Source organism: Artemia sp. Qi Xiang Cuo, chromosome 18, assembly GCF_049724085.1.
Source record: "Artemia sp. Qi Xiang Cuo chromosome 18, ASM4972408v1, whole genome shotgun sequence".
Classification (NCBI taxonomy): Eukaryota; Metazoa; Arthropoda; class Branchiopoda; order Anostraca; family Artemiidae; genus Artemia; species Artemia sp. Qi Xiang Cuo.
The window spans coordinates 28144242-28155862 of NC_142811.1; the positions used below are offsets into that span (position 1 = coordinate 28144242).

The 11621-nt window shown below is 34.8% G+C and overlaps 1 protein-coding gene across 1 annotated transcript in view; it reads right to left on the reverse strand.

Moving 5' to 3' along the window:
- LOC148941388 (uncharacterized) overlaps positions 1 to 10883 on the reverse strand; it is a 107237-nt gene extending 96354 nt beyond the window's left edge. Inside the window, exon 1 of the mRNA XM_089104542.1 lies at positions 10831 to 10883. The gene's annotated coding sequence lies outside the window, so the exon portion shown is untranslated. The remainder of the gene's footprint in view (positions 1 to 10830) is intronic.
- Positions 10884 to 11621: the final 738 nt, after the last annotated feature.

Below are 11621 nucleotides of genomic sequence, written 5' to 3' on the forward strand. Positions count from 1 at the left end.
TTGATTATTAGAATAATTAAATAAGAATTTGACTGATATTTTAAGCAAGAAAAACGAACAAAACGGCAAGTAAAAAGGATGACTAAACATTAAAAACCTAAAAATAGAGCAAAACACGATTTAGATCAAGCTCTAGCTATGTGTCAGATTATCGAATTTTTAAGTCAAGTTAGGCATATTTGATTTTACTTTTGATTAATTTTCTTCATAGTTAAAATTTTTTTTTTTCAAATCTTCACGTGGAAGGCAATTTCAGTAGGGATTCTACGTCTTAGAAAACTCTTCTGCCCATTGTAGAGAGGAGATAGACAACAGAAATCATGATAACATTCATAAATATGTCCAGGATCCAAGGGAACGTAATTCATGATCCTCATGATCCGGTACATATCCAAGAACATGATCAGCTCATAATTAGACGCTTCTGTATTGGTAGTTTTTTTTTTTGTTTGGACCTGGGTCGGTTTTTTTCATAGAAAAACCGAGGGACGAGACCTGAGTCAGTATAGGTAAGATATAACGTGACTGACTTGCGAAAATATGTCACAAAAATTAGAGCACAATATATTTCATAGATAAACCAATGAAATTAAAGAACATTTTTGTCACAGAACTATAGAACGGTGATCTCTCTGTTATTATATACGTCATAGATATAAACTAATGAAATTAAAACACTCTTCTCTTTTTTTTTCTTTTTTTTTCACCTCGGAGATATAAAAAAGTAAACTCTCTGTTTCTCTTTCAAAGCATTCAGATCCAAAAAACGAAAACTTAGCTCACTGAAGTTTCTATTCAACCTTTAAGTATTGTTTTGACTGGCCCTGATTGGCAAAAAAATACTAATTTCTTACACTTGAAGGACTGAGAAATATCCCTTCTTACTGTCGTTTACAAAAAAATTACCAAAAACAATTATGGGACTAGAGTTCCTCTCCAGCCTTCCCACAAGACTTGGTCCAACGCCCAGTTGTCATTCTTAGTCGGCCACGATCTTCCTACCGTTGGTTATTTTCTGTGATCGTCAACGTTTTCACATTACTTGTATTTTTTTTTCATTAATATTGAATTGGTTAAATTTACATGCACGCTGTTAAATTTATTATGGTGTTAAATTTATTATATTTGTAATTTGTCTTTACATTAATTAGGGATATTTCCATCTGTCAGGTTTTTTAACCGTTCTGCCTGACTGTGTCGTTACTTTCTCCTCTGTTTGTTGTGGTTTTTTCTTTTTCGGTTTGTCTAGCGAAATAATGTCAAATTTTTTGTATTTTTTTTTAAAAAATTATTGTCCTTTTAATTTAGTTTGTTTCCCGTGTTCGGCTGCTGAGGTCGGCCTTGATTTCCCTATTTCTTTAGCTACTATATGGTCTGATTGACCATCAGACTCGTCGTAACTAGTTTCTGACGAATCCGGATTGGAACTTTTAGAGGTGGCACTTTTTGAGGTGTCACCTGCCCTTTCTTCGTAAATTTTTACTCCCCTGGAAGTAGAAGATTTATTCCTTAAGTCCTCGTTTTGAGTTCTCAACACGGGGGATTTGAAAGATTCTTGAGAGCTTTGAGAGGAATCAATAGTTTTTGCGGGGTTCCACCATTGTTTGAATGCCATGTCTTCAGGGGGATGGGACATTCTTTGCACAAAGGTTTCCCTCCACGAAGTCCACTTTTTAGGTTTGACCTTGGACACAGTTATATCATGATGTTGACCTTGCTGGTCATCCTTGGGAGTTTTATTCTCGGGCAATGTACTTTGACTCTTTTTTATGGGGAAATTAATTAAATCCATAGCTTCTCGCAGGTTTGTTTTAATTAAATCTTTGAGAGGAGTTTTCTTTACAGCAATGCCGGGGGTTTCTACAGCTCTGTTTAATTCTTCCTGTAAAGACAGGGGCCTTTCTATTGGTGTTGCAGGGGAAACCATATCGTCTGGAATTCTTTTGGGGGGACATGGGGTCGAAATTCTATCGGGGAAGAATTGGGTTTTTGGAGATATTGTATAATCTAAATCTCCTGCACTCGCCGATGAATAACTTTTTGGGCTTTTTGGCGTTCTTATTCTTACTGGTGTTAGTGATTTTTTTTCTGGAATAACTAGATTTTCCATAGCTAAAAATTCTTTCATAGCTTCATAGCTTCATAGCTTCAAGATTTTTCATAGCTAAAATGTTTTCCTGGTCACTGTCATTCTCAAAATAGTCTTGCTTGAAATTAAAGGGTTTTAGATCTGCCAATCTTGATTTAGGGGGTTCGTTTTTCGAATCCGACGAATCAGTAGACGAGGGCTGTGATACCTATCTCTCTGGAAATTTGGCTCTTTTTATTCGGCTAACATGCGCCTTGTAAGTTCTTCCACTATCGGGGTTTTTCATTTTAAAAGTATATACATTATCGTACTTTCTGACTATTCTGTACGGTCAAGAGTATCTGTTGGAAAGTTTTTTTCCTTCCGTTTTCGCCTCGTTCTTTAAGTAAACGAAGTATCCTACTTTGAAATCTATATTCCCCTTAACTGTGGGTTGGTTTTTTAGCTCTTGGTTTATTTTACATTTTTACAGCTTTTGCCTAGCTATTTTATAATTTTTATTCATCCTATTTATGAATTCTCGTTTTTAATCTTCTGAGCTATTATAATACTGCCGAGATTCAATAATCTCATCATACGGGATTTTAAAATCTCGACCAAAAAGTAAATAAAATGGGTTGTCTCTGGTTGTTTCGGAATAAGCCGTGTTGATTACGTTAGTTAAATAAGGTAAGAATTTATCCTAGTCGCTCCTATCGTCTTTCGTATAAATACTTAAAACGTTCGAAAATATTTTATGCCTGTTTTCTATTTTGCCATTAGCTTGTGGATGGTACGGCGCTGTAACCATTTTATCTATATTAAGGAAACTCATTAAATATTTTGTTACTTTTGCAAAAAAATTGCTCCCGTTTTCAATCAAAATTTTATTATGATTGCCAAATTGTAAAAATAATTTTTCTAATGCCTTACTTGTGGCATAATCAACTTGATTTTTTAATGCTTTTGCGAAAGTGAATCCTGAAAAATGATCTGCAACCGAAGGAAAACAAGAATTACTTCTGCTATAAACAATTAAGCATCAAATTGCATCGTATAGGTCAAATGAACTAATATCAAAGGGGTAAGTTGCAACTGGAACCCTTCCCATTGGGGGATTTGGATAAGCTGGGGGGATTTTTCTCAAATTACATGCTTCGCATGTACTTACAAATTCTTTAAGTTTTGTCAGTGCAGATTGTGCGTAAAAGTATTGTTTTAACTTATGGAACGTTTTCATAACTCCTATATGTCCACCCGTGTCCGAATGAAAATATTCAAATGCATGCCCTATCAAGTTTTGTGGTAACAGAGGTATTATCGAGGTTTGGTTTCTATTTGTCTCAGCAGTCACGATTCTACACAGTATTTCTTCATCAAGATCATAGTAAAAATTATCTATCTCTTTTCTAAGAGTTTTAAATTTATCTGGTAACGCTTTATCATTCACAAAATAATCAATTAGTGCTACACACACTTCGTCCTTTTTTTGCTTTCTTTTTATATTTTCCAAAGACAAGGGACAATAGTTATTCTTATTTTCTTTTACTGCGTCTTTGACTTTGTTTTTCTTACATCCCTGTTTGCTTTTAGCATTAATAGCATTAACTTCATTTTCTTCAATTTCCGACGGACTATTTTCTGGATATCTACTCAAAAAGTCGCAAGCTGCGTTTTGTTTTCCGTTTAAATGTTCAAATTCATAATCTAGGTCTTGGATCTTCATAATCCATCTAGCTAGAATGCTCGTGGGGTTGTTAAATGTGCGCAGGTACTGCAAGCTTTTATTGCCTGATCTTAATATAAATTTTCTACAAATTACATAATACCTAAATTTGTCCAAATGGTAAAAAATAGATAATAATTCTAAGTTTGTGGCGGAATAACTACTTTCGCCTTTTGATAAAGTTTTACTTGAATAGCAAATAACTTTTTCTATTTGTTTGGGTGTTCCCTGTAGTGGGTTAGGGTTTTCTACCGGGATTATTTGTGAAAGGATAGCGCCTATGCCTTTTGAGCTAGCATCAGTGGTAACGATGAATTTTCAGTTTTCGAAATCAGGGACTGATAAAATTGGTTCAGAAGTGAGCGCCTTTTTAAGTTGGTCTAGGGAAGTTTGAGCTTCCTGGGACTAGGTAACATAATGGGAGTTTCCTTTGGTTAATTCCGTGAGGGGTTTTGCAATTTGGGAATAATTGCGTACGAATTTTCTAAAGTATCCAGTAAGTCCTAAAATTCCCCTTAATTCTTTCATAGTTTTTGGGGGCTTGAGGTTCTCAACACATTTCATTTTATCAGGGCCAGGAGATATTTCTCCTTGGATTGCTGCTACTCCCAAGAATTTAATTTTAGATTTAAATAAATTTAGTTTCTCGGGCCGGCATTATAAATTCCCTTACCTGAACTTCTCGAACACCTTAGCTAAAGTTCCTAATTGTTGCTCAGTGTTTTCCCCCACGCATATAATATAATCAACAAAATGATTTATAATCTTTAATCCTCTTAACAGGTGCAACAGGGGTCTACATAACGTGCTTGAACTTGTTTTAAGCCCAAATGGTACCCTTAAGTATTCATAAGATCCATATTCAGATGCTGAAAATGCAGTTTTATGGACATCCTTTTCGGCTATTTTCACTTGGTGGTAGCCTTGGGTAAGGTCTAAAGAGGTAAAAAATTTGTTTTTGCTTGAAATTGAGTCAAGAATTTCGTCTATTCATGGTAGAGGAAATTTATCGTTAACTACTTGTTTGTTCAGAGCCCTATAATCTACTACGAGTCTAAGATCGCCATTCTTTTTTGGTACTAAGATCACTGGTGCACTATACGGACTTATACTTGGGCGTATAATTTCATTTTTTTCTAATTCATGGATTTTATTTTTTAACCACTCTTTGTGCTTATATGGCACACGGTATGGCTGTTTTGCAACGGGATTACCAGTCGTCAAAATTGAATGTTCGTAAAATGGAATTAACCCGATGTCATCTTAAGATTCAGAAAATAACTCCTTGAATTTACATAATAATTAGCATAATTCTTTATTAAGTTACATATACGTAATATGATCCATTTTAAATTTTTTTAAAAATTGCGATTTAGTTAAAGGATATTCGTTATTTGAAGTTTTAATACCGTTAACTAGGTTTATTTTAGAATTTTCCCATTCATTTAAATCATTTTCCGTTAAAACCTCAATTTGGACTAAACACGTCCCCTTTTTAATTGTAATTGTATCGTTTTCATGGTTATTGGTTACCCAAATAAAACCTTCCCCTTTGTCATAAGATATAATCTGTTCCTCGCATAACAGATTTTCAGGTATTTCAGATGGTGTCGCAAATCATATTTCTGATTTGCTAGCAACGGGCTCGATCATTTGTGATATTTGAATTTTTTGCATCGTTTTGGGAGGGATTTTTGTTTTTCTTATAGCAAATCCGTAATATTTTTCTTCCTTTTCATTCTTTATTAGATTCATGCCGGCGTGATGCTGTGCCATTGTGGTGTTTTGCGGCATCAAGTTAGGTGTTATTATGTTCTTTCACAATCCCACTATTTTCTTAATTTCATTTGATCTGTACTGTCGCATATTTCCTATTTTTATTTTCGCACCTTCAATACTGTTATTATTTAAATACACTTCATTTCTGCAATATCTCTTAGGGTAATTGAATAAATTTCCAATCATGCCATGTCTTTGCGAGACATGAGGTTCAAAATACTTCGCCATTATACCATTAGAAATTTTGTTTACTGTTATGTTATCTTCGTAACCTCTGTTACGATTTCTTAAGGTAGAAATTTCTTCCCCTACCTTAGCTGGGTATACAAGCTTCTCGTTGCCTACGTCTAATAGTATTCTATTAGACCTTAGAAAATTTGCCCTTATAGTAGCTTCATATGGAAAATTGTTAAATATAATAAAATTTGTCATGTACGTTTTATTGTCTCTTTTTACGTTTAGGCAAATTGACCCTTTTGCATTTAATTTATGACCTGTAACGCTTGTTAAATTGGGATTATTGGGGTTTTTTTGTCGCCTAATGTGCAGAGGCAACATATTAAATACGCAAGAGTTTATGATATTTACAGTAGCTCCACTGTCAACTAAGGCCGTAAAGTAAACGTTTTCTAAATAAAAATCATTAAATATAGGTAACTTGTTACTAATATCACTACAAGAAGGCACTAGTATTGTTTTGGACCTATTAAATATTCCTGGCACCCTCTGGGTCCAACTTATGTTCCTGAGGGGCCTGAAGCGTTTCCCTGAGAATTTATTTCATTTGTCGGTGCCTGTAATAGATATTCAGATGTCTTAGGTTCCGTAGGCATATTTAAATGATTTACGTCTGTCTGTCTTCGCCATGTATTATTATGGTAACGTGGATGTCTCGTGTCAGTGCCGTTTGCTGGCGCTGACTGCCAGTGCCGTTGGCTTGTAAAATTTTCATTTCTCATCGGCAAATTTTCATGATTTTTATATTGCATTCTTGCATTATATTGGCCTTGGCGAGTATTTGGGTTTTCAGACCGATAATTAATTTGCCTGCTGGGGAGAGGGTTATACCGATTTTGTTGGTACGCGTTATATGGTACTAATTGTCGCAATCCCCCCTGGCTATAGCCTATTGCACGACCGGTGCTAAAATTTGTTCTTCTGAACAAATGGTTACCGTAATTTTGGGTATTACCGACAGAATTTCTTGGTATGGGATTGGGGACAGAGTGGCACTGTCTCGCTATGTGGCTAACACGGTTGCAATTATAAAACCTTATTAGTGTAGGATTAATGGGCTGAAAACGTACTGTTTGCTGCCTCGTGGGTTCTGGCGTTTTATTTCTTTTTGCTACTGGGGAGTTATTCCGTGAAAAGAAATAGGTTAATGCCTGATCGCCCTTGAAGATTAGCCTAGTGTTTGAGTCGCCTAGGCTATCTATTTTCGCATTACTATGATTAGCAACCATTTTATCAACTTCGATTAGTCTCTCTACCTCTTGGACTGCAAGATCCAACGTCTGAATATTTTTGGATATTACTAATCTATATAGTTTTGGGGGTAGCCCTTGCAAAAAGGTATTTAGTATGACTTTTTCGTACAGTTGCCCAGAACCACTTCCGTATTTTGCTTCTACAGAAATGCGTATATTATCCAGATATTCCCTTATATTTTGTGAAAAATCAAAGTTCACTACTCCATGTTTTAATTTATTTACTGAACTGGTTTCTATAAATCTCTCTTTGAATGCTTTTAACAATTCATCAACCGTATTTATTGGCAAGTTGGCGTTATTGCCTATGGTATTTTCGACCTGTTTTAGAAAAGTAAAGGCCTGGCCTCTTAATCGTAGTAGGAGCATGTCTTTTAATGCTTCAATGTCTGTTTTTGTTAATTGTACAAACTGGGTCAATTGGATATTAAATTCGTCAATATCTGACTGACCATTATATTCCGGGATAGATTTTGCAATCTCTATATTTTTTGCGACTAACTTTTGCACTATTAATAACTCGTTTAGTTCGTCCATATTTGTTTTTTGCGTTTATATCAACTTAAAATTTTACTTAACCTATTTTGGGGGACTCTATTATCTCCTATAAGATATAAGGGGTTTCCTATCGTAGCCTAGCGGCAATATGCCTAATCAATTTTCTTAAATGTCTGTATCTTTCCCAACAATTAAATTCAAATTACAAAGTTTCATAGCCTAACTAGTTCGCAAGTTTTTCTCCAATTTCCGACTCGCGCCATTTGTTATGTATTGTTTTGGTAGTAATTACGGATTTATTGAACTATAAGTTTTGACGTCTCAAAGCTTTGTTTCCATGGCACAATCAGATCTGATTTAAGTGATACGAATTCTTATAGGCCAGCAGGGGTTAGAAACATTCTTCTAAGCCGTGGCGATAGGAATTTCTCCGATAGCGCCGCTTATAGCGCTGGAGATTGTAGCGCCGCTCTCAATTGATGGGAGAGGATCAAATATGTAGACATATAAACGTGGCCTCTTCTTTCCTGAGCTATCTAGAGATCAGATTCCTTTGGGAGCATTTACCTTGGAGACATACGAACTAATTACCTATTATCGGACTAGACGCAGACATATAAATGAAATAAACACAGATAAAAAAGACAATAGATTTATTGAACTTACATATATAGTTATACAGCAACGGGTCACTTCAATGTCAACAACAGTGACCAAAATAGTTTCGTACTAAGTGTTTCAGATCTGATATCACATTAAAATTAAAAAACACATTTTCCCCATTCCCAAACGCAGTTTTTTTGTCCTGCGCTGTAGGGATTGCCCGCCATTGGACCAAGAGGGCCAAGGATGTAAATATTTCGTCCAATAATCTTTTTTTTAATATTTTTGATGATTCAAGCATTCACACGGTTTTTTTGCCATTTAAACTTCCTTAGAAATATCGTACGTAACATTTTGTTAGACTACTAATTATCTGAGCGAAATTCGAATGACAAGTGTCATTGTTAGATTGAAGATAGAACACAGTTTTTCTTTTTGATGATTGACAATTTTGACTTTTGGAAGCGGTATTTGAACTCAATTAGGGGACGTTTAATTTCTGCCCGAATCATCTTTAGAAGGAAAGAATCTTGTATTTTAAATATATTATATTCTACTGCTGGTGCAAATGTGTTAAGTTTATTTAAATTTTTGACGACAAACATCTATTTTGGGAGAGGGAATTTAAACACATTGGGGTACTGCTTAAAAAACAGTTAACTTACTTACGCTCTGGTCACTTGAGCCTTGTCTTAGTGCTTATCGTCTTATTATTGTCGGAGTAGTAATGACGGTGAAAACATATATATGGTATTATAACCATAGCATTACAGTATTAACTAGCAGTAGTTCTTGACAGTTTCAAAAAATTATAGCTTACTTGGCTAATTGTAAAAAAAAACTGTGAAAAATGGTAGCTTGACTGAGTTAATTTTTACAAAATTGACGGCCGATAAGTTGTCGGAGCTGTTAGGTCATTGACCTAGGCTTAGCAATTATATTCTGTTGAAAGTATTATATTTGGAATCTCGCAGCGTTGTTTGCTTGTTTGCTATGTTTTTGTTCTTACTGTCACCGCTGTAGTTCGTTATTACCACTACTATGCATATAATACTCAAGTTTACTGTAAAGCTTGAAAGTCTGAATGCACATTTTATATATGTTCTGTGATGTCTGTAGAGCACACAATTTATTATACTATAGTAGAAAATTTGTATGGATTACATCCTGCTATTTACCTTGGGTAATGTCTCTGCGTTTTAATTTTCAATTTCTGAATGTAATTCATTAAAAAATTAGCTTTTTAGCCATCCTAGCCAAGTGGTTAGCATACTAGATTTGAAATCCTTTGTGCACGAGGACAGAGGTTCGAATCCGTGTGTCGCAGGTTATTTGGTTTGGAACGGGGATCGGTAGCCAGAGTCGACTCATCTCTAAATGGGTACCTGGAGAAATCTGGAGAAGGTAAACAGGAAAGTTTTGCGAAAGCAAAGGATATCTGGCCCCCAAACCTCATTGCACTTCCTGGCTGAAGGGCCAAGAAACGGAGATCAGCACTGCTAGAAGAAACTCTAAAGTCCAATGCCGTACTCTTTACCTTTACTTTTAATTTTCATTCGATGCAATTGAAGGAAAGACAATGGTAAAGTGAACACAAACACTATTTTTTTCAGAGTATTGCAATGAAGGGAAGAAACCAAAGGTAATTGCAAAATAGATATAGGGTAGTCAAAAGAGTGGAATGTAGGCTGCAAGACCAGGAAATCCCGACATGGAGTAAGATATTCTCATCAGATTCCCTTGAGATTTCCCTTGAGATTTCTTGCATCAAATATGGTGCAAGTAAGTTTATTTCATTTAAGTTTTAGAGTTTAAATTAAATTTTAATTCCCTATTTTGTCGGATTAATTCAATTTTCAGGGAGTTTAAGGTCAAACTGTCAATCATTTTAATTAAGACAATGTTTGGGAGAAGTCAGAATTGCTGTCTCGTCCTTATTTTGTCCAAGGTTCGGTCATGGTAATGAAGCTGATAAGAAATTGTGGACCCAAAAAACTTTTGCTTAGAAGGAATTCCAAAAAGAACCGATAACGATTTACTTTTTAAACTTTTACAAAAAAGCAAGAAAATTCTAAAAGTAGAACTAACAGCGATCAGTTTTCGGAGCCGCGCCGCCGCCGAATCTTATTACGGTGCGGCTTCAAGGACTAGTTCTCAGACGTGTTGAATTTGATGGTATAGTCTTCATTTAATTCGACTCTAAGACTATCGTTTTGTCTTTTGTTTCCTCATTTTTTTCGTCTTCCATTGCAGTCTTCATCGCATCGCATCTCCTTTCTGTAGTCTTTTTTTGCTCTTTTCTAAAAATGAAAATTTTCTTTTCCAATAACAATTGCAGAGTAGGCTAACTTCTCACTAGAATGAATTTTGTGCATTTTGAATGAAAATAAAAAGAGAATTCTATCAACGCCTATTTTTTTTTTTTATTCCGTTTTAGAGTTTCAGTTTCCATTTACAAGATTGGCTCTTTACTTACATTTTTATTTTCTTCAGATCATGGAAAACCAGAGCATTTTGACAAGGTTCCGAGGTACTGAGACGAGATTCTTCAAATAAGGACTATCCAAAGTTTTCCAGGAGGTATGGTCCCTGAAGCTATAGCTCAAAGACAAAATACTAGAACTTAGAATCATTTTAGTTATATGGATATTACGACAAAGACTCACCAAATAGCTTATAGTGAAATGTCGTCTCTCTTATGGTTATAAGTAACATTATTCCAAAACTGTTCATTAGATATGTTTCAACATTGGATATTTTGCCAAGATCAAAACCGGTTCAGAGTTCCTTTTATGCTTCTTAATTTCCGAAAAGAGCGTTAAGAGAAACTTTAAGTTAAATATTTGCATAAATGCAAAACTGACATTATTTTTGGCAAACGTATGCCTGAGTCATGATGATGAGTAAGTGAACTCAAAAAGAAAGGAATAAAGAAGGGAGCCAGTGCATTTATTTTCATTGTAAATTTAAAGTTATCCAGGTCCATTCAAATCTCTTCCGATTCTAGCCCCTAAAATTCAACAGATTTCTTTCCGATGCTTGATTTAGAAATATACAGTGAGCAGGCCGGAACATTATAATTCCAAAGGGCCATAAAGACAGCTTGTTTCAAAAATTTCGAAGTAACAAACAGAAAATAAGGATTGATTCGTACCAGTACTATTAGAAGCTCTTAAAAGGGCAAAAACAATTTCTGTTTTATAGTATATTATGGTTAAAGGTACCCATTAAAGACAATTAACAAAAAAAAACAATATATACATTTATAATATATGCTTTCTTTGGCGATTTCAAATGTATGAAATTCATTAAGTTTAATGTTATGCACAAAAAATTAGTGTCACGAGAAAAATTATATCATTTATAAGAAAATGGAGGAAACACCTCCGAAACAAAAAGGGGATCTTGAGAAAAATTGCATTGTGAAATTTAGCAAACCAAAAATCCCTTCTAGAAA